The sequence below is a fragment of the Mobula birostris genome, chromosome 10, assembly GCF_030028105.1.
Source record: "Mobula birostris isolate sMobBir1 chromosome 10, sMobBir1.hap1, whole genome shotgun sequence".
Lineage (NCBI taxonomy): Eukaryota > Metazoa > Chordata > Chondrichthyes > Myliobatiformes > Myliobatidae > Mobula > Mobula birostris.
In genome coordinates this window covers 18482072-18504594 of record NC_092379.1, presented here as the reverse complement: position 1 = coordinate 18504594, position 22523 = coordinate 18482072, and the positions used below count along the sequence as shown (strand labels likewise).

Here is a 22523-nt window from a genome sequence, read left to right as displayed (position 1 = left end):
CATCAATGTCTGTGTTCGAGACTAAAACAACATTGGGACACCCATATCTTTCGCTGTTGGAGATTCCATGGGTTCTCACATTCCAGCGACTCAACTTCACTTCATCAAGTCGCATCAAGTTTATTGTCATTTAACTATATACATGTATATATCGTATATAACCATATAATGTATATTGAAATGGGACAACGTTTCTCTGAACCAGGGTGTAAATCACAGTAGTGCACATAACACGCGATGATTTATGAAGGTAAGGATCAAATCTACAGATGAATCACACATAAATAACAAACTAAATTGCATTAATATTAAATATTGTACTGGAACAGATTAACTAGTGACACTTCGAATTCAATGCGACAGGGAGCTCAGAAGCTGAATGGCCTGGGGGAGAAAGCTCTTACAAATCCTGACCGTTCTTGTTTTTATGCATCGTCGTCTCCTGCCTGATGGTAGAAGGTCAAGGAATATACTGGATGGATGAGTGGGATCATTAATAATACTTAGGGCTCTGCGTATGCAGAGATCCTGATAAATTCCCCCGATGGATGGTCGGGAGACCCCTTTGATCCTCTCAGCCTTTGTCACAGAGTCTTTTGTAGGGAATTCCTGTCCGATGCTCGACTACTCCCATATCAGGTGCAATTTGTCAGGACGCTCTCGATGGTACGCCTGTAGATCAGTTAAGACGTGGAGGAGCCTGGTTGCTTCAATCTGCTTAGGAATTGGAGACACTGCTATGCATTCTTGCTCAGGGAAGTGATATTAAGGGACCAGGTGAGGTCATCCATGATGTCAACTTCCAGGAACTTGGTGCACATAACACTCTCTACGGAGCAGCCATGTATTCGGGAGGGGGATGGTTTGTCTGCACCTTCCTGAAGTCCACAATGTCTTCTCCACGTTCAGGCTTAGGTTGTTCTTCTCACACCAATCCACCAGCCGCTCCACTTCCTCTCTATATTCGGTCTTGTCATCGTTCTTGATGAGGCCAACCACTGTTGTATCATCCATAAACTTGATGACCCAGGTGAGCTGGATCCTGCGCCAGCGGTGGGATGAACACACATCCTTGGGAAGTGCCAGTGCTCAGCACAATGGAACTAGAGATGTTGCTGCCCACACGGACTGACTGTGGCCTTACTGTTAAGAAGCCCAGTTTCCACTTGCTGAGGGACTGTGGCAGTGGCAGCGCCAGAGATTTTTTCTTGCTGATGCTACGGAGGGGCTGAATTATTCAGTGATGGTGCTGAGGGATGCACTGTATGGTAATATGTATTCGCAAGGCCAGACGTATGGCATTAAAAAGTCAGTTTCAAGCATTATGTGCCTACTATAAATGCCTCTGTTGATTCACAAGCAACAGCAATTGATAGATCTAATATAGAAGTGAACTGTTACAGTGTCAACAGCATCAGAGACAACCTGGGCTATATGGAGCATAAACAAAAAAAAAGCAGAGCATCCGAGCAACAGTGGACAACGTGAATCACGCACCAATCCCGCAATCGGCGTCAAATGCATGCTTTTCAACTGAAAAACACAAAACGAACCCACTGCTATTTGCATTACATAGACAGCAATGTCAAAAGATACATCATTATTAAAGTCAAATAAGGCAAACAACAGATGCAAGGCTTTATCAGGAGTTGGACAAATCGTACTCTGACCATGCAATACCTCAATTAATTTGGCTACTGAATTTAAAACAAAAATCAACAGAATCACCGCTTGGAAGTTTAAGCAAAACCAGTAGGCTTAATAGCAGTAAATGTAATATTTTAGGATTTGCAGGAAACATAAGGACTTTGGGGTATCCACCACAAAATAATAATAATAATCAGCATTAGTCTTGGCCCAAATTTTTTAAAAATCAACTGCACTCACCATTAATGTTTTCAGAGAAGCATAATCCGTCCGTTGTGATTGGTGGCAAAAGCATCAATGATTTTCTGGATGTCAAGTGCTTTGGTCCTCAGGCTGTTTATGGCCAATAGGGCCAAGTTGCTGTTCCGAGCATCGCCGCTTCTATTCCTTAAGTAGTTTTTGAGGCGTCTGAGGCAAGAGAAACTCCGTTCATGTGAGGCAGATGTAACAGGCAGAGTCAGTGATATGCAGATTAGTTTGTATAAATCTATAAATGCATCGCAGTAGGGTCTAATTAGAGCTAGAAATTCCACTGTGTCATTCACCGTCTGTCCTTACTTTTGTTTTGCTTCCAGCAGACACCAAACCTGATGTAGCTCTGCAGTCAGGTTCACTTCAGTTACTCCACAGTATTGGGCCATTGGCCAAAGACAATTCTTGTCAAGGAAGAACTCGTGTTTGGGACTCAATGCTGAAACTCCAGTGAGAACACTCCCAGTCTCAACTGAGAACCGTCTTTTCATTTCAGTCAGAAGTCTGTCTATAACCCGATAGAAACAGTGGTTGCGAAGGTCATCAGAGGATGTGACAGGTGTGCATTTAGTTTGGGCCTCAACAACAAAATCATGTAGGCGGCGGGGTGGCTGGGCCTGTCTCCTTTCATGTGGTCTGCTCTGTATACCTGCCTTGACACACAGGTCCCTAGCTCTTGTCTGAACTTCACTCCATGATTCCTCTCCCCATTTTGCTGTGAGTGCATCGATAACAGACTGAGCCAAGTCCACAGCGGATGAAAGCTCCAAACTGGGAGATTGTAGCTGGCCTGACATGAACTTGGTGACTCGGAATAAATCCTCAAACAGAGCAAGAAGTAAAGCAAACTGCTCGTCAATCAGTCCATTTACAGCTCTGGCCTCCGTTTTCCTCCGTGCATTTGGTTGACCCATAATATCCTGTAGTGTAGCTAGAATGGCAGGCAGTGATTTCCTTATAGCCCACAAAGCTGTATACTGCCATGCCCTGTGTGTATCTGACAATTTCTTCAACTCCATGGGCTGTGCAGTTGATTCCAGTTCTCTGTGTTTCTTCATGAAAAGATCGTGGGCAACAGAGTTTGAAAAGAAGTTGTAAAGCAGCTGCACAGTTTCAAAAAACTCACCCTTCCTGCTTGTTGTACATTGCTCACAACATCCACTAAAACAAGGTTAAGTCTGTGAGCATGGCAGTGTATATATAATGCCTGTGGGACCTCTTTCCTGAATCTCTCTTGTACCCCGTTATTGCACCCGGACATCACTGCCGCCCCGTCATAACACTGACCTATACGCGCGTTCTTATCAATAACACACTGGGCAAGTGTCTGGTCAATGCTTTTAAGAAGCGACTCTGCGTCCAACCCTTCTGCTGGAGTGAAGTGCAAGAATTCTTCAAGCATTGTTTCCTTATTCAAATACCGCACCAGCACTGATATTTGCTCCTTTTTACTCAAGTCTTTACTTTCATCCACCATATGGTAAAATGCCCAGCCTCCTTGATTTCTGCACTTATTTGACGTCTGACCGTATCTGCCATAATACCCATAATTTCATTTTGGATATCGTGATGGGTGTTTTTTGCATTTCCAGGATTGTCCTCTATTTTTTTAGCTACAGTCTTATCAAACTTCCCAATTACACTGAGCAACTCAACAAAGTTTCCCCTATTGCCAGATCCATCATTCTCCCGGTGTCCTCGCTGGGCAATGCCTTGGCACGCAGTATAGCGTAGAGACTCAACCACTGCTCTCATATACTCACGATTTTCTTGGACAATCTTTGCAAGTCCTTTATCAAGCATATTTCCCAATCTTGACCCGTCTTATTTTCTCAATCTGAATTCGGCCCATGCCTCCATAGCAAACTTATGAGCTGCACTTACATGGTGGATTTTGAAAGCTGTTGTAGCTTTCCGCCAGTTGCGGTAACCAGTGACAGTGAAGGTAGACTCAGAATGGAAACCATGTCCTCCACAGAGGAAATGCCTGCATGCGAAGCAGAATGTAGCATCTTTTGATTGAATATTCCAGGCAGGAGTACAGGTCAAACCAGCCACGAATAAAACTCCTTTGCTGATTGCCAAACTGTTGCGAAGGGTACTTTTTCAATGCTGGCCAAAGGGGTCCTTCCTCAGGCTGCTGGCTAACATCGCTAACAGTATTCCCACTCGCACTAAGAGCAGCTTCATCCATGTTCTCTTGCGAATCCCACTCCATTTCTTGTTCCTCTACTTCACCCTCACACTCCTTTGATGAAATGCTGTTGTCCTCATCCCCACTTATTTCTTTCTGCATGTCACTTTCAATTAAGACATGCTCAGGCTGAGACACCACTGATTCCTCTAGATAAGGTCGTTTTCTGAGACACCACTGATTCCTCTGGATAAGGTCGTTTTCTGACTAAAAATCGATCCATTTTTCACACCGGCCAAAATAATGCACGTGTCAGGCCCACGCTCGCTTGTAAAAGCACAATGTGTGTGTGTGGCATCCGTTAGTCTCGCGAGACCACGGATTTGCGCCTGGATGTATACTACCAATCTCTCGCGTGAGTGAGAGTGAGTGACATTACCACCTTAAGTGATCTTAGAGCAGCTTAACAGATCTGAGGACAGCAACGGCGAGACATTGACAACAAACAAATAAGCAGAAGTGTAGAGTGAATCTGATAGTTTATAACTTTATTGCTGCGTGGGTGCTGTGGTAATTGGGGGTGCTGTTTCACTAGATCAACTGGAGAAACAAGCTATATTCAAAACTATAGAGAAAGCAAAGCAGCTGCAGTTAATTTCTTGGTGGTGCTATGGTGATGCTATATGCAATTTCTGCTGGGGCTATAGCCCCAGCTAGCACTACCTTAGTGCCGCCCCTGGGTTGTGGAAACCCAGCGAGAACAGTTTCCCCACCAGTTTCTGGTGTATGATGGTATTGAATGCCGAACTGAAGTCTATGAACAGAAGTCTGACAGATGATATCCCATTTTCCAGGTGGGACAGGAGAGAGTGGACAACACAGGCTATTGCATCATCAGTGGATCGATTGAGCATTTAGCAAACTGGAAAGGGTCCAATGTAGCTGGGAGAAAGGCTTTAATCTGCTCCATGACCAGCTGCTCAAAGCATTTCATGATGGTTGACGTTAATGCCATCGGACAATAATCATTCAGGCAGGTTATTGTTGCCTTCATTGACACTAGAATGATTGTTGTCGCCTTAAAGGTCGAGGGAACAATTGGCTGTTCCAGAGAGATGTTGAATATATCCGTCAGTAACACTGTTAGCTGGGCTGCTCAGTCTTTCAGAACCCGACCTGGTATACTATCGGGCCCCGCAGCTTTGCGTGGGTTGACTCTGGTCACGGTTTTCCGCATCTCAGCTTCAGCCAGACGCAGCGTCTGCTCCCGAGGGAGGACGGGTGCCTTCCTCGTCAGAACTTTGTTCTACCCATCAAACCAGGCGTAGGAGACACTCAGCCTCTCAGCGAGTGAAGCATCCTGGTCTCTGACGCACAGGGTAGCCTTGTGGTCTGTAATCCTCTGAGTTTCTTGCCACATGCGCCTCTTGTCTCTGGTATCGCAGAAGTGGATGTAAATTCTCTGAGGAATGGCCTGGGGGGTATTTACAGGTACCCATTACATTTTTTTCAACTACATTGAGGAATTATTGCAGTTGTTTCGGTAAATCAACTGGAAAAGCTGTGGATATCAGAACTACTGACACTGCCTGTCCTGTCAGCGCAGACCCTGCAGCACCAACCAAACACCGACCGATCTTTTCTATGACCTGGGGCGGGATTTTGCGTTCAAAACCCAACAGCCGAAGCGCGGGCGGGAAGATTGACAAGCTGTGATTGGAGGATCGGCCGTCACGTGATGGGAGGGGGGTCGGGAGCTGTTCGAGCAGCGAATTTGATTCTCAATGGTCGGCGCCCGAGTGTGGGCTGGTCGAGGTTCTCACCGGAGGTCGGGGCAGCCGGCAGGAGGTGATTCGGGGAGAGAGTGGGGTTGTGGACACGAGATACGGTAAAAGCTCTGACTGGAGGGACGGACAGAAGGTGACATACGGCCTCCTCCGACTCGCACTTGTCAGAGGCTTTGAGCGCTGATTAGTCTCCCGGTGCCCGCGCGACTGGCGAGGGACGAGCGCGCGCGCGCGGAAAAGGCTCCGGTCCGCGGGAGGAGAGCGCGAGAAAATGAGGCTCCGATTGGTTGACGGGTGAGCGCACGTGACGAGGCGTCGAGCGCGCGCATCCCTCCGACAGCGCAACCGCGAGCGGCGGGAGAAAGGAGGCGCCAGCGCTCAGCTTTCGTGTCCGGTAGTCCGCAGTCCGTGAGTGGAGGAGCCTGAGGGTGGGCCTCACCGGAGGGGAGATCAGCGGCCAACGGGACAACACATTGCAGGGTAAGGGGAGAGGCAGGGCTGTGAAACTCGTTGGCTTCCTCGTGTATCGGACCAGCACAGCAGGGCTGTTTTCTGGCCTTTAATGTTCTATGGTTCTAGTAATTCAATTACAAGGCAATATACAGTAAAAGTTTATTTGTCTTTCTTTATTGTTTCATGACCGAATATGAATGTAACAGAGTAATGTGAATGTGTAAGTCTCTGTTCACGTAGCGTGAGCGAGGAGAACTCATTTCAAGGTCTAGCCTGTTTGTGTTTGGAAGTTAAGGACGTGTGCACCAAATGTAAGTATATCTCTTAGTTGAGATGAGATGTATTTATTCATATTTTTGATGTTGTGTATAGGGTACAGGTCTGGTAGGATTCTAACATTGTTTTGTTTTATAATACTGTATATATTTGCCACTACAGTATTGGTTCTATATATTTTGTTTCAGTTATTTTTGTACTGCATATGTTACAGGGGTGTGGTCTGGAGTTAAACTGACTTTGTAATAGTGGGAACTGTTTCAATTTATTTTGTCGTTTTTATTTTGGTACCCTCTTTCTGCAGCCGAACACCTAAAACAGATAAAGGAACTTAAGACCCAAAAAAGTATTTGTTGTCCTGCGTGTGCATTTTTCTCCAGGCTACAAAATTTGGTACCAGGAGTGGGGTAATTCCAAGCCAGTTTCGAGGGTTTTTGATTTTTGTATGCAGAACAATATACACTACATTATGCAGTAGTGGTGAAGAACAAGACAGCCGGAGGGAGAGCATATTATTGCACCAAGACTGCGGTAGAGCCTTGAGCCCGAGCTGGGACTTCGGGACTGACGCCAGGACATAGAACTGTGATGGTGATCCAGAGGTGTTGCACATTCTACTAGCATTAGACCTAAGGTATAGCCTAGGTTCACAAAGGATGGACAACCAATATGTTTCAAGTGTCAGGTGGGAGGACAGGTAGCAAATAGTTGACCACAGAAGCAAAGTGCAAGGGATGTAGAGCCTGAATCCTCCACCCCTCAGGTTGCTGTGAGACGGGCAATTCGCCGGAACCGCACAGACTCAGATAATGTACAGCCATCCTGTGACCATGTGTTGCAACATACCGTAGGAACATGTCCTGTTGTTGAGCTTAAGATATCTGGTGTCTCTGCCCATTGTCTGTTAGGCACAGGTAGTCAAGGGAGCACCATGACTGAGCAGTTCTCTCGAGAATACTTGAATGGAGAGGATGAGGATATGTTGTCCACTGCTGGCTGGCTTAGGTTAACAGCTGCTAACGGTCTTGATATTCCTTACTTTGGGTATCTAGAGCTAGAGGTTCAAGCAATGGGCATGAAGATTCCCAGTTGTGGCTTTCTAGTAGTCAGGGATTCTGTTAACACTGAACAACCTGTCCCATGCATTGCAGGTATGAACATTATAAGCCAATGTGGACAACTCGTCTACGCTGAATTTGACATGACCCTAGAAGGAAAGTTGGATTCTGATTGGAGAGATGTTTTCCAGAAAGTGCAAATGCACAGTACTGAAAAGAAAGTGATAGTCCGAGTATTGGGAAAAGATACTGAGCACATACCTACTGTGGTTACCATTGTGACTAGGAAAGCCACTGGAGATGCTGGTACTTACCATAAGATGGTACTTGAGCTACATAACACCCCTCTACCGGGTGGTCTTGAACTTATTCCCATGCTCATTGACTCTTGTTTCCGTACACTGCCAGTACAGGTTTCAAATCTCTCTCAAGAGGATGTATGGCTCTCACCTAGGATCCAGCTGGGTATACTATCAAAGGTAGAATGCATAGATAGCGATCAGGAAGGTGCTGTAAGATTGCAGTGGATCTCAGCTGGCATTGAACAAGTGACTGTTGGTGTAAAGGAGAAGGATAGTAACCCCAAGTTAGAATCAACTCTTGACAAACTCGACATTGGGGGTAGTGAAGAACAACAAGCTCAGCTAAGAGCTTTACTGGCTAAGTACCTGGATATCTGTGCATTCAAAGATGAAGACCTTGGGTAAACTAACGAGATTAAGCATGAGATTCATTTAATGAGGATGAGCCTGTTTCACAGCTGTACTGTCGCATTCTGCCCAATCAGTACAGTGAAGTGAAAGAGCACATCTCAAAGTTGTTGAAGAACGGTGTGATTCAGGAGAGCAATAGTGCATATACCTCACCTGTGTTGTTGGTATGGAAGGCTGATGGTAGCTTAAGGCTGTGTGTAGACTATCGGAGACTGAATCCTAAGACTGAAGTGGATGTGTTCCCGCTCACGCAGATTGATGAAAGTTTTGATGCTTTGCGGGAAGCGCAGTTTTTCTCAATGATAGACCTTTCACACAGCCTTTCATAGTGGAGACTGATGCAAGCAGTCACAGACTAAGAGCTGTTTTATACCAGCAACAGGGAGAGACAAAGTACCATCCAGGTCAGAGTAATACTATGGCTGATGCCCTCTCTAGGCAGCCATTTGCAGGGGATCCTGAGCCTATCTCAGCTGACTTTGCTGACTTTGACGGATCCGTGGTGATCTGTAGTCTGATCAATCAAGGCACTGCCCTAAATCCGTCACTGGTTACAGCTGGTCTTAAAAGCTGTGAGGTTAGGCAAATTTGAACTCTTGAAGCTGGTACTAGTGATGTAAGTGATCTGATGTAACGAAACACCCCAACCTTTACAAAATTCACCCAAGCATTCCCACTCGGGATCAAAAGACAGATACCACAGCAAAGGTACTCTTGAGGGAATGGTTTATGAAGTATGGGATTCCTGAGAGGTTGCATTCTGACCGGGGCTGTAACTTCAAAAGTGAGGTCATAAATGAGCTTTGCAAACTGTACGGGGTAAAGAAAAGTCGTACTATACCCCATCACCCTACTGGCAACATTCAGTGTGAGCGTTTCAACAGGACGATGCATGATTTGTTGTGTACATTGCCTCTAGAAAAGAAGCACAGGTGCCCAGAGCATTTACCCGAGTTAGTGTATGCATACAATGTGACACTTCATGCAACCACTGGATATTCCCCTTATTACCTACTGTTTGGTGTTGATCCCCACTTGCCAGTGGATGCTCTGCTGGGGCAAGGACAGTCTGTGAACAGGAGGTATGACTGGTCAGCTGTTCACTAGAAACGACTGAGTGATGCTCATGCCAGAGCAAAAGAATACTCTGAACAGAAGGCAGCAGAACGTATTGCCTGACAGGAGGATAAAATTCATTGTCCCCAGATTGACGTAAATGCACTAGTTTACTTCTGGAACAGACCAGTAGGCTGTAGTAAGATCTAGAATGCTTGGAAATCAACTGTACAGAGTGGTAGAGGTGCTAGACAACACATACACTGTTGATCCTTTGGAGGGAGGGTCTATCAAGAGGGTAAACGGGGTAGACATCAGGCCCTGTGAGAGCGTTCCCACCCCAGTTCCTCAGAGGAGACTGAAAGCTCCTGTAATTCAGGGTAGTCCTTCCCCGGGACATGAATCAGATTCTGAGGATTCAGAGAATGGTGTGATATTGGGAAAAGATGTGTCAGAACAGGGTGTACCGAATCCCGATCCTAGTCTTGACAGTAAAACTTCTGGAACTGAGACCATTGTGCCTGTGACAGCCGATCCAGGGTCAGATGTTGTTAATCTTCCTGTTGCAGCATCCCGCAGGAGTAAAGGAGTAAATGCTAGACCGCACTCTAACCCACATCACAAACCAAGGTCACTTCCAGATGTGGCCTCCATAAGTCGTGCAGCAGTGTCACAGATACTGGCCAGTCTAAGTTCAGTCCTATTCAGAGAAGCAGTTAAAGAGTTAAAGGTACTTTTGCAGTGAATGAGTAATCGAGGACGCTTACTCGTGTGCAGGGGACAATGTAACCAGGTAGTGGTTGAATATGCATCTTTTAATTGTTAAAGTGCACTTATATTTTCAGCTTGGTTATGCTCAAATAGCTGCCAATGCAGAAAACGGTGGTGTCATTTTGCATGGGTGGAGTAGAACGAAGAGTTGCCATGTTCTAGAAAGGACGACGTTTGAATGCTTTTCCCAGGTTTGATGAGGAAAAATTTTCGTGAGTAACAAATGTAGTGAGTAAATTGGTCAGTGCTGGATAGTGTGATTGCTAAGTTCCTTAACTGGCCTACCAGGTTATTTTTTTTTAGTAATTCAATTACAAGGCAATATCTAGTAAAAGTTTATTTGTTTTTCTTTATTGTTTCATGACCAAATGTGAATGTAATGGAGTAATGTGAATGTGTTAATCTCTGTTCATGTAGCATGAGCAAGGAAAATTCAATTCACGTTCTAGCCTATATGTGTTTGGAAGTTAAGCACGTGTGTTCCAAATGTAAGTATATCTCTTAGTTGAGATGAGATGTATTTATTCATATTTTTGATGTTGTGCATAAGGTACAGGCTTGGTGGGATTCTAACATTGTATTTTTTTTTAGATTTGTCTCTACTGTATTGGTTTAGGATATTTTTTAGCTATTTTCATACTGCATACGTTACAAGGGTGTGGTCTGAAGTTAAACTGAGTTTGTAATAGCGGACACTTTCAATTTATTTTGTCGTTTTTATTTTGATACCCTCTTTCTGCAATAAAACATCTAAAACAGATAAAGGAATTTAAGACCCGGAAAAGTATTTGTTGTCCTGCGTGTGTATTTTTCCCCTGACCACAAAATATACAACGTATAACCTGAAATTCTTACTCTCTGCAGACATCCTCGAAACAGAAGAATCCCCCGAAGAATGAATGACAAAAAAAAGCATGAGCCCCAAAGTTCCTTGCCCCTCCCACGCATAAGCAGCATCAACCCTCCCACCCCACCCCCCCCTTTTATTCCAGCATAAAGCGTCAGCATTCCCACCACCCACCATACAAACAAAAGCAAAGCCCCCAAAGAGAGATCATGGTCTACACTACAGTCCATCAACAACTAACTGTTCACTCGAACACAGACTATCAGCTGAACACAAATAAGAAACAAGGAATCAACATGAGGGTGAGCAGGAGACACGGGATACTGCAGATGCTGGAATCTGGGGCAACAAGTAGTCTGCTGGATAAACTTAGTGGTTTGAGCAGTGTTTGTGGGTGGACGAATATGGTGCAGGCATAGAGGGTGTATGAGCAATTTGAGCTGGATGAGCAGGTCATAGAGCACATGATGGGAGTGGTGGTGTGTGAAATAGCCAATGTCCAGAGCATGGCCGGGCATAGAAAAGGGTGATAGGAGTGAAAAGGGTAGGTTGGGCAGCATCTGTGGAGATAGAGAATTTATATTATAGGTTGGTGAATGTTCTTCATTGGACCTGGCCGGTTCTGTCACAAACTGGAATGGTTGGTTATCTGAGACTGTCTTGACATCTCTCAGAGCCAGGGGCTGTAATCTGCCAAGGTGGAAGATATGCCTTTCCTCAAGCTTCATCTTGAGTTGTCATAGTAAGGATGATGAGAGTGGGGTGTTGAATGCATGTCAGAACAAAGTGGAATGTGTCTGAATGAAGAATTTTTGAAAGTTGTTACTGGGTTTCTGGTTTCCCGGGTGTAGAGGAAGCCACATCTTGAGCAGGGAATCAACTACAGTAATTCAGAAATGTGCAAATGAAACACTGTCTCAGCTAAAAGGAGCCTTTGCATCTCTGGGAGTTGAGATGGGAACAAGTTAAAAAGGAAGTTGTTTGATCTCCTACATTTGTGAGAAGGACAGCAAATATTACACAGTAACAGCTTATCAGTGCTGAACAGTGAATTGAGCAGCTGTGGAGGAAATAATCTTGATCGATTGTTTCATGGAAGGGGAGGGAAGATTTATCTTTCTATGATATGACCTGGGAGGTGGTGGAAATGACAGAGAATAATTAATGAATTGTGGGCGCTTGAGGACCTGCTGATGAGTGGGAGGTGATAATGGAGTGAGAGTTGGAGTGCTGTAAGTGGAAAAGACATGGTTGAGAGTTTGGCCAACTATAGTGGAGGAGAAACCATGTTTTAGAGAAAAGAAGGTCATCTTGTAAACAGTGATATGAAGGTACCATCAGATCAAATACAGTGGACCCAGGGAAACAGAATGTAATGGAATCCTTTCAGGAAGTAGAAAGGGAGGATTGAATCTGGTTTAATGGTGGAATTGACATTAGACTGGTTATGTCTGTATTCTGTGTGTGTCACTGGGATGGGCATTGGGCTCTGGCTGACTGGCTTTTGACACTGTGATGTGTAGATAGGGCCATGGTCTGCTGGAATGAATGGTGGGACATTGGTCACATTGATGAGAGTGAAAGTCTTGATGGTGATTGTGATTGTGTCAATGTCTGTGTGGTGTGCAGGTTAGGACTGGATGGTGGGTGAAGTGTGAGTGGGGCACCAGATAGTAGGTGTGGTGCAGGAAGGACTCTGGAGAGTGGTATTGGGGGAGGTTCTGATTGCTTGATGTATAGATAAGAAATCAGACATGGTGGGTGGAACTGAGAGAGGTCATTGTATGACTGGTGGACTAGTGTGGAGTATAAAGAGTTGGTTAAAGCTGAAGACAGGACTTTGATTGCATGGTGGGTAGCCAGACATTAAATGGAGATTACATGATTTCTGATGTAACTATAAACACCTGTGAATGAGCATCCTAAACCTCTGGCCAAGGCGGCTCACAATCATTTCACCACAACCAAGCACTGTGGACATACATGTGTTCCCAGCACAGCATCCATCCATTTCAGACTCTTGGTGGAAAGCTAACACCAGGGAAGTACATCAACTGTCCCTGCCCAATCCCAACATCTCTCTCACTGTGTTTTGATGTATAATTCATCTTGTTTTCTTTTGCATCTGTTAATTTCTGTTAATTCAATGCAGAAAATGTGATAATGTCTGACTGTTTTCTGTTATTCACTCTTACATTCTTTATGTTTTCAAACTTCCTCAAACTCAATGAGTCTGTCCTACAATTCATCTCTAGTATTCATGCAAACCTGGTCTCCATGGGTATACAGATCACAGAGGAGCACTCAGTTATCATTCATGATGAATTGCAGAAAGGAATTGGATGATTTTCACTTACCAGAAGCTGGGACTTGGCGCAGGAAGCCTGAGAGTCCAAAGGAGGTTGGTCCCAAGGCTTGCTGGTGAGCTTCATTTAAATGGCTCCAAAAGTGCAACGTTTACAATTTGTGAGTTAATAGTTGATTAGTTATGAGCTAATTAACAGCAGCCAATACAAGAAGTTTGGGTCAAGCAGAATGGCCATTGTGACAGTGAGTCAGTGGACTGGAAGAGAGCAGAGGCTTTGACTCAAGAGGTTTTGTGATGAAGGGGTGGAGTAAGTGGTTCAGATTTGGGGAATGAAAATAGATTTCTAAAAAGGCTTCACTGAGAAGGCACAGGTAAAGTTTTATTTCGTTTTTCAGTCAATGCAGGATAGTGAAATCCTCCTCCTACCAGACGTGGGAATTCAGGGAGCCTCATGGTCTACATTTGTAGGCAGTTCATCCTTGCATACTAGGTCAAGGAACTGGGGTTGGACCTGCAGGTATTTGGTATCATTAGGGAAGCTGAGGGGTTCAGAGATGAGACTGTTACTGATATGGACACAGCTAAAGTACACACTTCAGATAGATGGGGAAGGAAGAGGAGAAGGCAATCAATGCAAAGGTCCCCTGTACCCATTCCCCTGACTAATAGGTACATGTCTTTGGATACTGTCGAGGGGGATGTTCTTTTAAGGGCTAGCAGAACTGGTCAGGTCTCTGGCTCTTAGGCTCAGAGGGTGAGCATGCAGGCATACTGGGCATCAGGACAGGATACTGAAAAGACTGAGAAGTCTGTGAAAATTCAGTGTCATCTTAAAACATTGTCAGACTTCTATAGCTGTGCTGTGGACACAATACTGACTGGCTGCATCATGGCCTATTTTGGGAACACATACCTTTGAACATAAAAGCCTGCAAAAAGTAGTAGAAACAACGTGGTCCATTGTGGGTAAAGCCCTCCTCACCATTGAGCACGTCTACAAGAGTGCTGTCTCAGGAAAGCAGCTCCAACATCAAGGACCTGCTCCATACCAGTCATGTTCTCTTCATGGAGGAGGTACAGGACACTCAAGACCCACACCACTAAGTCCTGGAACAGTTATTAATTCTCACCCATCAGGCTCCTGAACCAGATGAGATAACTTCACTCACCCCAACACTGAACTGTTCCTACAACCTATGCTCTTAGTTTCAAGGGCTCTTCATCTCAAGTTCTTGATATTTTTGCTTATTTATTTATAGTTATTGTTATTATTTCTGTTTTTTTATTTAGTACTCTAATGTACGCATAAAAAAAGATCTTTAATGAGAACGTTAAATGCGAGGAAACTTAAATTCCTGGACCATGTCATCAGAAAGGGAGAAATAGAATGCTTTACATTACAAAGCTGTATGCCTGGGAAATGCGGAAGAGGAAGGCAAAGAAAATATGTGGACACTGAAAGAACTAACAGATCTAAGTGTGCGAGGTATCATTGACGCTGCGAGGGATCATTCGATGTGGAGTGCCATGATTGCCCAAGCGTGTAACGCGCAAGGCACAAGAAGAAGATTATTTGTAATTTGCTGTATTTTGTTCATCGGTTGCTTGTCTGGCATGTGTGTGGTTTTTCATTGATATGATTGTCTCTCTTTGTATTTACTCTGAATGCCTCAAGAAAATGAATCTTGGGGTAGTATATGGTGACAACAAGTGAGGGTTTAAACTAGATTGGCAGGTGTGTGGGACATAAGAGAGTGAAGTCAGTGATAAGGCAGGGGTATATTCAGCAACCAAAGCGTGTTCGCCCAGCAATCAGGATAGGCATGTTTACCATGAAGTGGCAGATAAGACCCCTGATATACATTATATCTAGTTCCATATTAGGTAGCTGTTGATCCCAGGGGATCATGGATTCACACCTCTGATGGACTGTGTCCTCTCCAGGGCCTGGGTGGGAAGATTTGAAGAACCAGCTGTTGCCCATGTAGCAAGTCCCCCTCTCCACATCACTGATGTAGTCCAAGGGAATACAAGAGCAGATATGTGATATTGAGGCTCTGTAAGGCACTCGTGAGACCACACTTGGAGTATTGTGTTCAATTTTTAGATTAGATTATGAGGACACGTAGTCCTCTTTTATTGTCATTTAGTAATGCATGCATTAAGAAATGATACAATGTTCCCCCAGAATGATTTCACAGAAACACAAGACAAACCAACTGAAAAACTGACAAAAACCACATAATTATAATATATGGTTACAACAGTGCAAAGCAATACCGTAATTTGATTAAGAACAGACCATGGGCATGGTAAAAAAAAAAAAAAAAGTCTCAGTCTCTCGAAAGTCCCATCATCTCACGCAGGCGGTAGAAGGAAGAGGAAAAAAACTCTTCCTGCCCTGAACCTCCAGCGCCGCAAACTTGCCGATGCAGCACCCTGGAAGTACCTGACCACAGCCGACTCTTGAGTCCGTCTGAAAACTTCGAGCCTCCAACACTGAGCACCATCTCTGCCGAGCGCTTCGACCCCGGCCCCGGCAACAAGCAATAGGCAAAGCCGAGGATTTGGGGCCTTCCCCTCCGGAGCTCCTTATTTAAGAAAAGGTATACTGACATTGGAGAGGACTCAGAGAAGATTCATGAAACTGATTCCAGGAATGAAAGGGTTACCATATGAGGAATGTCTGGCAGCTCGTGGGCTGTATTACCTGGAGTTCAGGAGAATGAGGGGGAATCTGATAGAAATATTCCGAATGTTGAAAAGCCTGAACAGATTAGATATGGAAAAGTTATTTCCCATGGTAGGGGATTCTAGAACAAAAGGGCACGACTTCAAAATTGAAGGACGTCCTTTTAGAACTGAGGTGCAGAGAAATTACTTTAGTCAGAATGTGGTAAATCTGTGGAATTTGTTGCCACAAGCAGCTGTGGAGGCTGAGTCTTAAGGCAGAGATAGATAGGTTCTCGATTAGCCAGGGCATCAAAGGGTATGGGGTGAAGACAGGGGAGTGGGGATGACTATAAGAATTGGATCAGCCCATGATTGAATGGTGGAGTAGACTTGATGGGCTGAATGGCCTAGTTCTGCTCCTATATCTTATGGAAGGGCAAGCGCTGATACAGCTTGGCACCAGTGTTGTCGCAGAGGTTGCCAGAGTGAAGTTGTAAACAACATCAAGCTGCCTTCGGGTCCCCTGCTCCAGATTTCTTCCTCAGGATTTAGTTCCGAAGCCTTACCCATGGGTGGGTACGGCCACAAGGTAGCAGGGGTTTAAAATCAGTTTTCCTTCTCCTAGGTGGGCTGCCGTCCCGGGGTTGATGAGTCCCACCTGCCCGAATCTAGTTCCATATGTAACACGCTATAAGGTTTCACTGCTAACATAATGGCCTCTCTGTAATGTTTCACTGCTAATCTACTGGTTTCTCTGTAGCAGCAATGTTTGGGTTATGACTGGAGATAACAGGGCTTTGGAATGTGGGGCTATCCAATGAGAGGAATGTTGTTCTTTCTGGTGGGTCTGGAAGAGGGATTTTTGCGGTCTCTTGTCGGTGAGTGAGGAAGAAGGAAGATACGTGTGGAGAAAGCTGGTAGACCGCTGGATGGAGTGGACTGGGAGCGGGGGGTCCGAAGGTCAGCGACGCCCAGAGGAGGTCAATGGTTCAGTGAGCTCCAACGTGTACTTTTGACTTTTTCCTTAAAATGGACCTTTTTTCTTTTTATTTTCTATACTAACCCTGTATTCAGATTAAGATTTATAAAGTTAAATCATTTAATTGCATATGATGTACTATCTGAAATTTTGCGGTGTGGATCTGTAACTGGGCGACACATCACACAACATCCACACAAATGAGATTTCTTAGTTTGGCAGGGCCAGAAGCTGTCTTCCCCTGGATGAACACATGCTGGCTGAGCCTGAGGGTTACACCTACACTTATCTTAACAGGTAGGATGGATGAAATGAGAGGAGTGTTGATTGCTTCTAGTAACTGGAATATTGTGACCATAACAGAAATGTGGCTGAGAGAAGGGCAGCTCAGTGTTCAGGGATACTGATACAGGGCAAGAGGACAGATAAGACTGGAGAGGATATTGTCCTTTGAAAACAGAGGACATAACAGCAGTGCTTAGGACATTCTTGAGGGGTCATCTTGCAAGGGCATTTGGGTAGAACTTAGAAATAAGAAGAGGATAGTCACCCTGGTCTGGCTAATTACAGATTCCCCAGTAGTCAGTGGGAACTGGAGGAGCAGGCATATGGAGAAATTGTGAGAATAGTAGAGAAGTGCTCAAAGGAAATATCACATTTCCTGGTGTCACCTGGGTCACCCCGAGTGCAAAGGGCCTGGATGAGGAAAGAATTTGTGTGGAGTGTCCAAGACAGTTCCCTTATACCTTATATAGAGGACCGTATTTGGGAAGGAGTACCACTGAACCTTCTCTTCGGCAAAAGGTGGGGTAACTGAAGTATAAGTTGGGGAGTCTAGTGACCACAGTTCTAGAATTCCAATTTTAAAATAGTAATCGAAAAGAAAGAAAGAACCATAGGATTTATCATTTTTTTATTGGCTAGGTCCAAATAGTAAAGTCCTTAACTGCACCAAGGCTGACAAGATAAAGATAAAGAAATATTTGGCAAGTGGGAGATTTTAAAATGATATCGAGAGTCCAGGGGGCAGCATGTTTCTGTTAGTGTGAATGGTAGACACACCCAGTTCAGGAAAACCTGGCTGGCAAAAGATACCAAGACTATGATAAAGAAAAGAAGGAACTGTACAATGTGTTTAGGCAGCTGGGTGTGAATGAATCCTTTGATGAATATAAAAATTTTAAGACCAGGCTTAAGAGGGAAAGCAGGAGGACAAAAAGAGGGTAGGTGATAGACCTGGCAGGCAAGTTTCAGACAGAGGTTCTGCAGCTACCTTAACAGTAAAAGGTTGACTATGGGGAGACTGTCTTTTGAGAGACCATCATGATCACCTGTGTACTTAATGATGAGAGGAAGCAAAGGGTGGTGGTTGAAGATCGATTCTCTGACTGGAGGATAGTGATTAGTCAGTGTTGTGACCTCTGTTATTCATGATTGGTGTAAATTATTTGGAATGTGAATATATATAAGGCACAGTTTAAGTTTGCTGATGATACTAAATGAAGGGGTCTTGTTGATAGTGAAGCAAATTACTTTGATTTGCAAAAAGATCCTGATCTGTTAGGGAGACGGGCTAAGGAATTGCAAAGTGAGGTAATGCATTTTTTGACGGTCAAACAGGGAAGGACATACAGGGCGCTGATGAGTATTGTGGAAAAGGGACCTGCAAGTCCAAGTACACAGTTCACTGAAATCAGCCACACAAGTTCAAAGTACAAAGTAAATTTATTATCAAAGTACAGACATGTCAGAATTAGCAACCAGAGATTCATTTTCTTGCAGGTAATCACTGTAAGTACAAGAAACAAAACATAATCCATGAAAGACTGCATCCAACAGGACAGACGAACAACCAATGTGCAAAAGACAACAAGTGTGCAAATACTGAAAGGAAAAAAAATAATAAAAAATATAATAATGAATAAGCAATAAGTATTGAGAACATTAAGAGTCCTTGAAAGTCAGGCCAAAGTTTAGGGAACAGTTCAGTGATGGGGCAAGAGAAGTTAAGTGAAGATATCCTCGCTGATTCAAGAGTCTGATGGTTGAGTGTTAATAACTATTCCTGAACCTGGTGGTGCGGATCCTGAGATTCCTGCACCTCTTTTCTGAGGAGAGAACATCGTCTGGGTGTATTGGTCCTCAATGATGGAGGCTGCTTTCCTGCGACAGCACTCCTTGTATATGTGCTCAATGGTAGGGAGGGCTTTACCCATAATGGACTGGGCTTTTCCATTCAAGGGGATTGGTGTTTTCATACTAGGCTATAATGCAACCAGTCAATATACTCTCCACCACACATCTATAGAAATTTGTCAACATTTTCAATGAAATGACAAATCTTTGCAAACTGCTAAGAAAGTGGAGACGCTGCCATGCCGCCTTCATAATGACACTGACACTGAGGAATTTAAAATTGCTGAACTTCTCCACCTCTGATCCCCTGATGAGGACTCTTGGACTTCTGGTTTCCTCCTCCTGAATGCAAATACTCTCCTTGACTTTGTTGACATGGAGTGATAGGTGGTGGTTGTTGCACCACTCAGCCAGATTTTCAATCTCTCCCCTATATGCTGATTTATCACCACACTTGATTCAGTCTACGACAGTGGAGTCATCAGCAAACTTAAATATGGCATTGAAGTTATGCTGAGTATAAAGCGAGTAGAGCAGAGGGCTAAGCACACAGCCTTGTGGTGCAACTGTGCTGATGGAGTTTGTGAGGAGATGACAGGGTGGGTGGTGAAGAATGTGTTTAGCATGCTGGCCTTCACCAGTCAGGGCATGGAGTTCAGGAGTGGGGAGATTATGTGGCAGTTACGTTATTTGTTGAGGTCACACTTAGAGTATTGTGTACGGTTTTGGTTACTCTGATATAGGAAAGGCATTGTCAGGCTGGAAATGGTACAGAAGAGATGTACAAGGATGCTGCCTGGACTAGAGGGCCTGAGTTATAGGGCAAGGTAAGCCATACTGGTTCATTATTATCTGGAGCACAGGAGAATGTGGGACAACCTCAGAAGTTTGTAAAATCATGAGGGGTACGGAATGGTGGATGGTCATAGGCTTTTCCTCAGGGTTGGGAGTCCAACTTGGGAGGGTACTAATAGAAGATAAGAGGGCAGAGATTAATAAGAGATCTGAGGGTTAACTTTACACTGAGAGTAGTGAGTACCTGGCAGCATCAATGGGCGTGACCTGTTGAGTTTCTCCAGCATTTTGTGTGTGTTGCTTAATGATTTGTCAGGATTACAAACAGGTTGTGTGCCTCCATTCCCTGAGAGATTTGAATTTCTTGGGCTTCCTCCTCAGGATACTCTCCATCAGGTCAAGTGAGGGGATTCTGTGCAACTTGCTAGGGTACTGCAGACTTTCACAGTGTACCTGGACTGATCCTTCAGTGTGTGTATGTTAACCCCTCACCAGTGGGTGGCTTTGTTCGTTAGGCTGCAAATAACAGTTCACTGTTGGATGTTTTTCCAGTTAGTTTGAATTTGCTGTGAATAAAATTTTTTAATGCTTTGTAGTTTTGACTTTGCAACAGTAATTGAGAGTGCGGGTAAGTGATCTACAGAAACAGCTTAAAAACCCACCATACCTGGGGACAATTAGCTTTGGTACATTAAAGTAACCTGGAATTCAAATGCCATAAATTGTGGAAAATGATGATGTGAAACCACTGAATTGTTATAATCTATCAGGTCCACTCTGCCATTCAGGGAGGGAAAAGTGTCATTCCTTCTTGTTCTGATCCTGCAAGAGACTTCAGAAAGAAAACTGTGTTTGACTATGAAGTCCTGTTGGTGTCCTGAGATTGAGTAAGATGCTGCAAAAGTACAAGTTCTCTTTTTACTACAACTGTTATCCTCAACTCAGATCCCTTGCCCATTTCTATGTCTCCTGCACCCTCCACTGCAGCCATAGTTTCAACCTTTTATGCTGTCAGCACTGGTGTCTTCTCCCAGAATCGTTCCATGTTTCTGTTTTTCCCAGCTCTGAAAAGCTGATCCATAAAACACACATCCTTCAACAAGATTGCAATCAGCCGATAAAACACGGAGAAATGGTGAGAGACAGATGACTTGGATTTGCAGTCCTGCTGTTGCAAACTGCTTCATGTCACTTCATTTAGTCAGCAGTGTTAGACACTAATTAGCATGAAAATGCAAAGATTGTAGAGGTAGATAAATCATACGTGCATAGAAGGAAGGAGGGAGAAAGAGAGAGAGGGAGATAGGATATATGCAGAATTAGGTTATAAAACAGATGCCTAGGTAGAAAAATTCTACAGTTCAACGGCATAAACATTGAATTCTCAAATTTCAGTTAATATAGCCACTTCTGTCCCTTTCTATGGCCTCCAGGTCTACCCAGATCCTCCTATACTCATCCAGCCAGTGACACCACTGCCAACTCTTGATCACACTGTGTCCATCCCCTCTTGCACCTACTCCAATTGTCATCACTCTCACACTTCTGCTACTGAGTTCACTCCCCGCCCCCCCAACTTTCTTATCTGCCCACCCATCTCCCTTATTTGGTTTTACCTTCCATTCCTATCAGATTTCATCATGTACACCCTATTGTTCCCTCCACCTGCCTTGTACCAGTCCTCAGTTGGATTCACGTATCACTAACCAGCTCTTGCTCTGTCTGCCCTCTACTCTTGCAGCCCAGATGCAGGATCTTGACCTGCAGTATCAACTGTACATTCCCCACAGTGGTGTTGTCAAACCTGTTCAGTTTCTCCAGCAGTTTGTTTTAAGACAATTTTAACTCTAATCTCCCATGTCTCCATGGGTCCCAAGTGTCTGAATCTTCTGGATAAGTCAAGCATGAGTGACCATGTTGAATCCTTTACTAAAGCCCATGTAGACAACATCCATTTCCCTGTCAACATCAATCAGCTTCATCACCTCCCAAAAAAATCTCAGTTGTTCATAAGGCAGGAATTCTGATGCACAAAGCCTGGCTGATGGTTCCTCATATGTCCATACTCACCAAAAGTGAGTCAATCCTGTCCCTGAGAATCTTCTCCCATCATTTTCCTACATTTCATGGGAGGCTCATGACCTATAATTTGCTGTGAATAAAATTTTTTGAGGCACTGTAGCTCTGACTTTGCAATGGTAATAGAGAGTATGGGTAAGTGATCCAGAGAAACAGATTGTCCTTATACAAAGAAAAACATTTAGCAATTTTGCAGAAGTCTGGGACCTCACTTCACTAAAGGAGATACAAAGATAACTAGCTCTTGTCCCAGCCCACTCTCTCACCTCTTTATACTGGTGATCTCTGTTCTACACTTCCAGTTAAGGTGAAGAGCCTTCATCCAAAATGTTGATTGCCCATTTCCCTCAAAAACTTCAGATTCACTTGGACCATTTCCGGCACCAACTTCCCCTTTCTTGGTCCATTTAGAATACTACAAAACCACTGACTCCCATAACTATCAGGACAACACTTGCTCTCAAATTCATTCATGTAAGGATGCCATTCCTTTCTCTCAGTTTCTCTGTCTCTGCTGCATCTGTTCTCGAGAAGTGGCCTTCCAAAGCAGGACATCTGG

At 44.3% G+C, this 22523-nt stretch overlaps 1 long non-coding RNA gene across 2 annotated transcripts; it reads left to right on the top strand.

Moving 5' to 3' along the window:
• The first annotated feature begins 6309 nt into the window (after positions 1-6309).
• Positions 6310-20476, top strand: LOC140203871 (uncharacterized). Of its 2 annotated transcripts, none has more exons than XR_011887402.1 (2): positions 6310-11296; positions 14593-20476. It is a non-coding gene; the product is annotated as an uncharacterized lncRNA (long non-coding RNA). The 2 variants fall into 2 exon arrangements; XR_011887403.1 differs by having other exon boundaries at positions 13250-20476.
• Positions 20477-22523: the final 2047 nt, after the last annotated feature.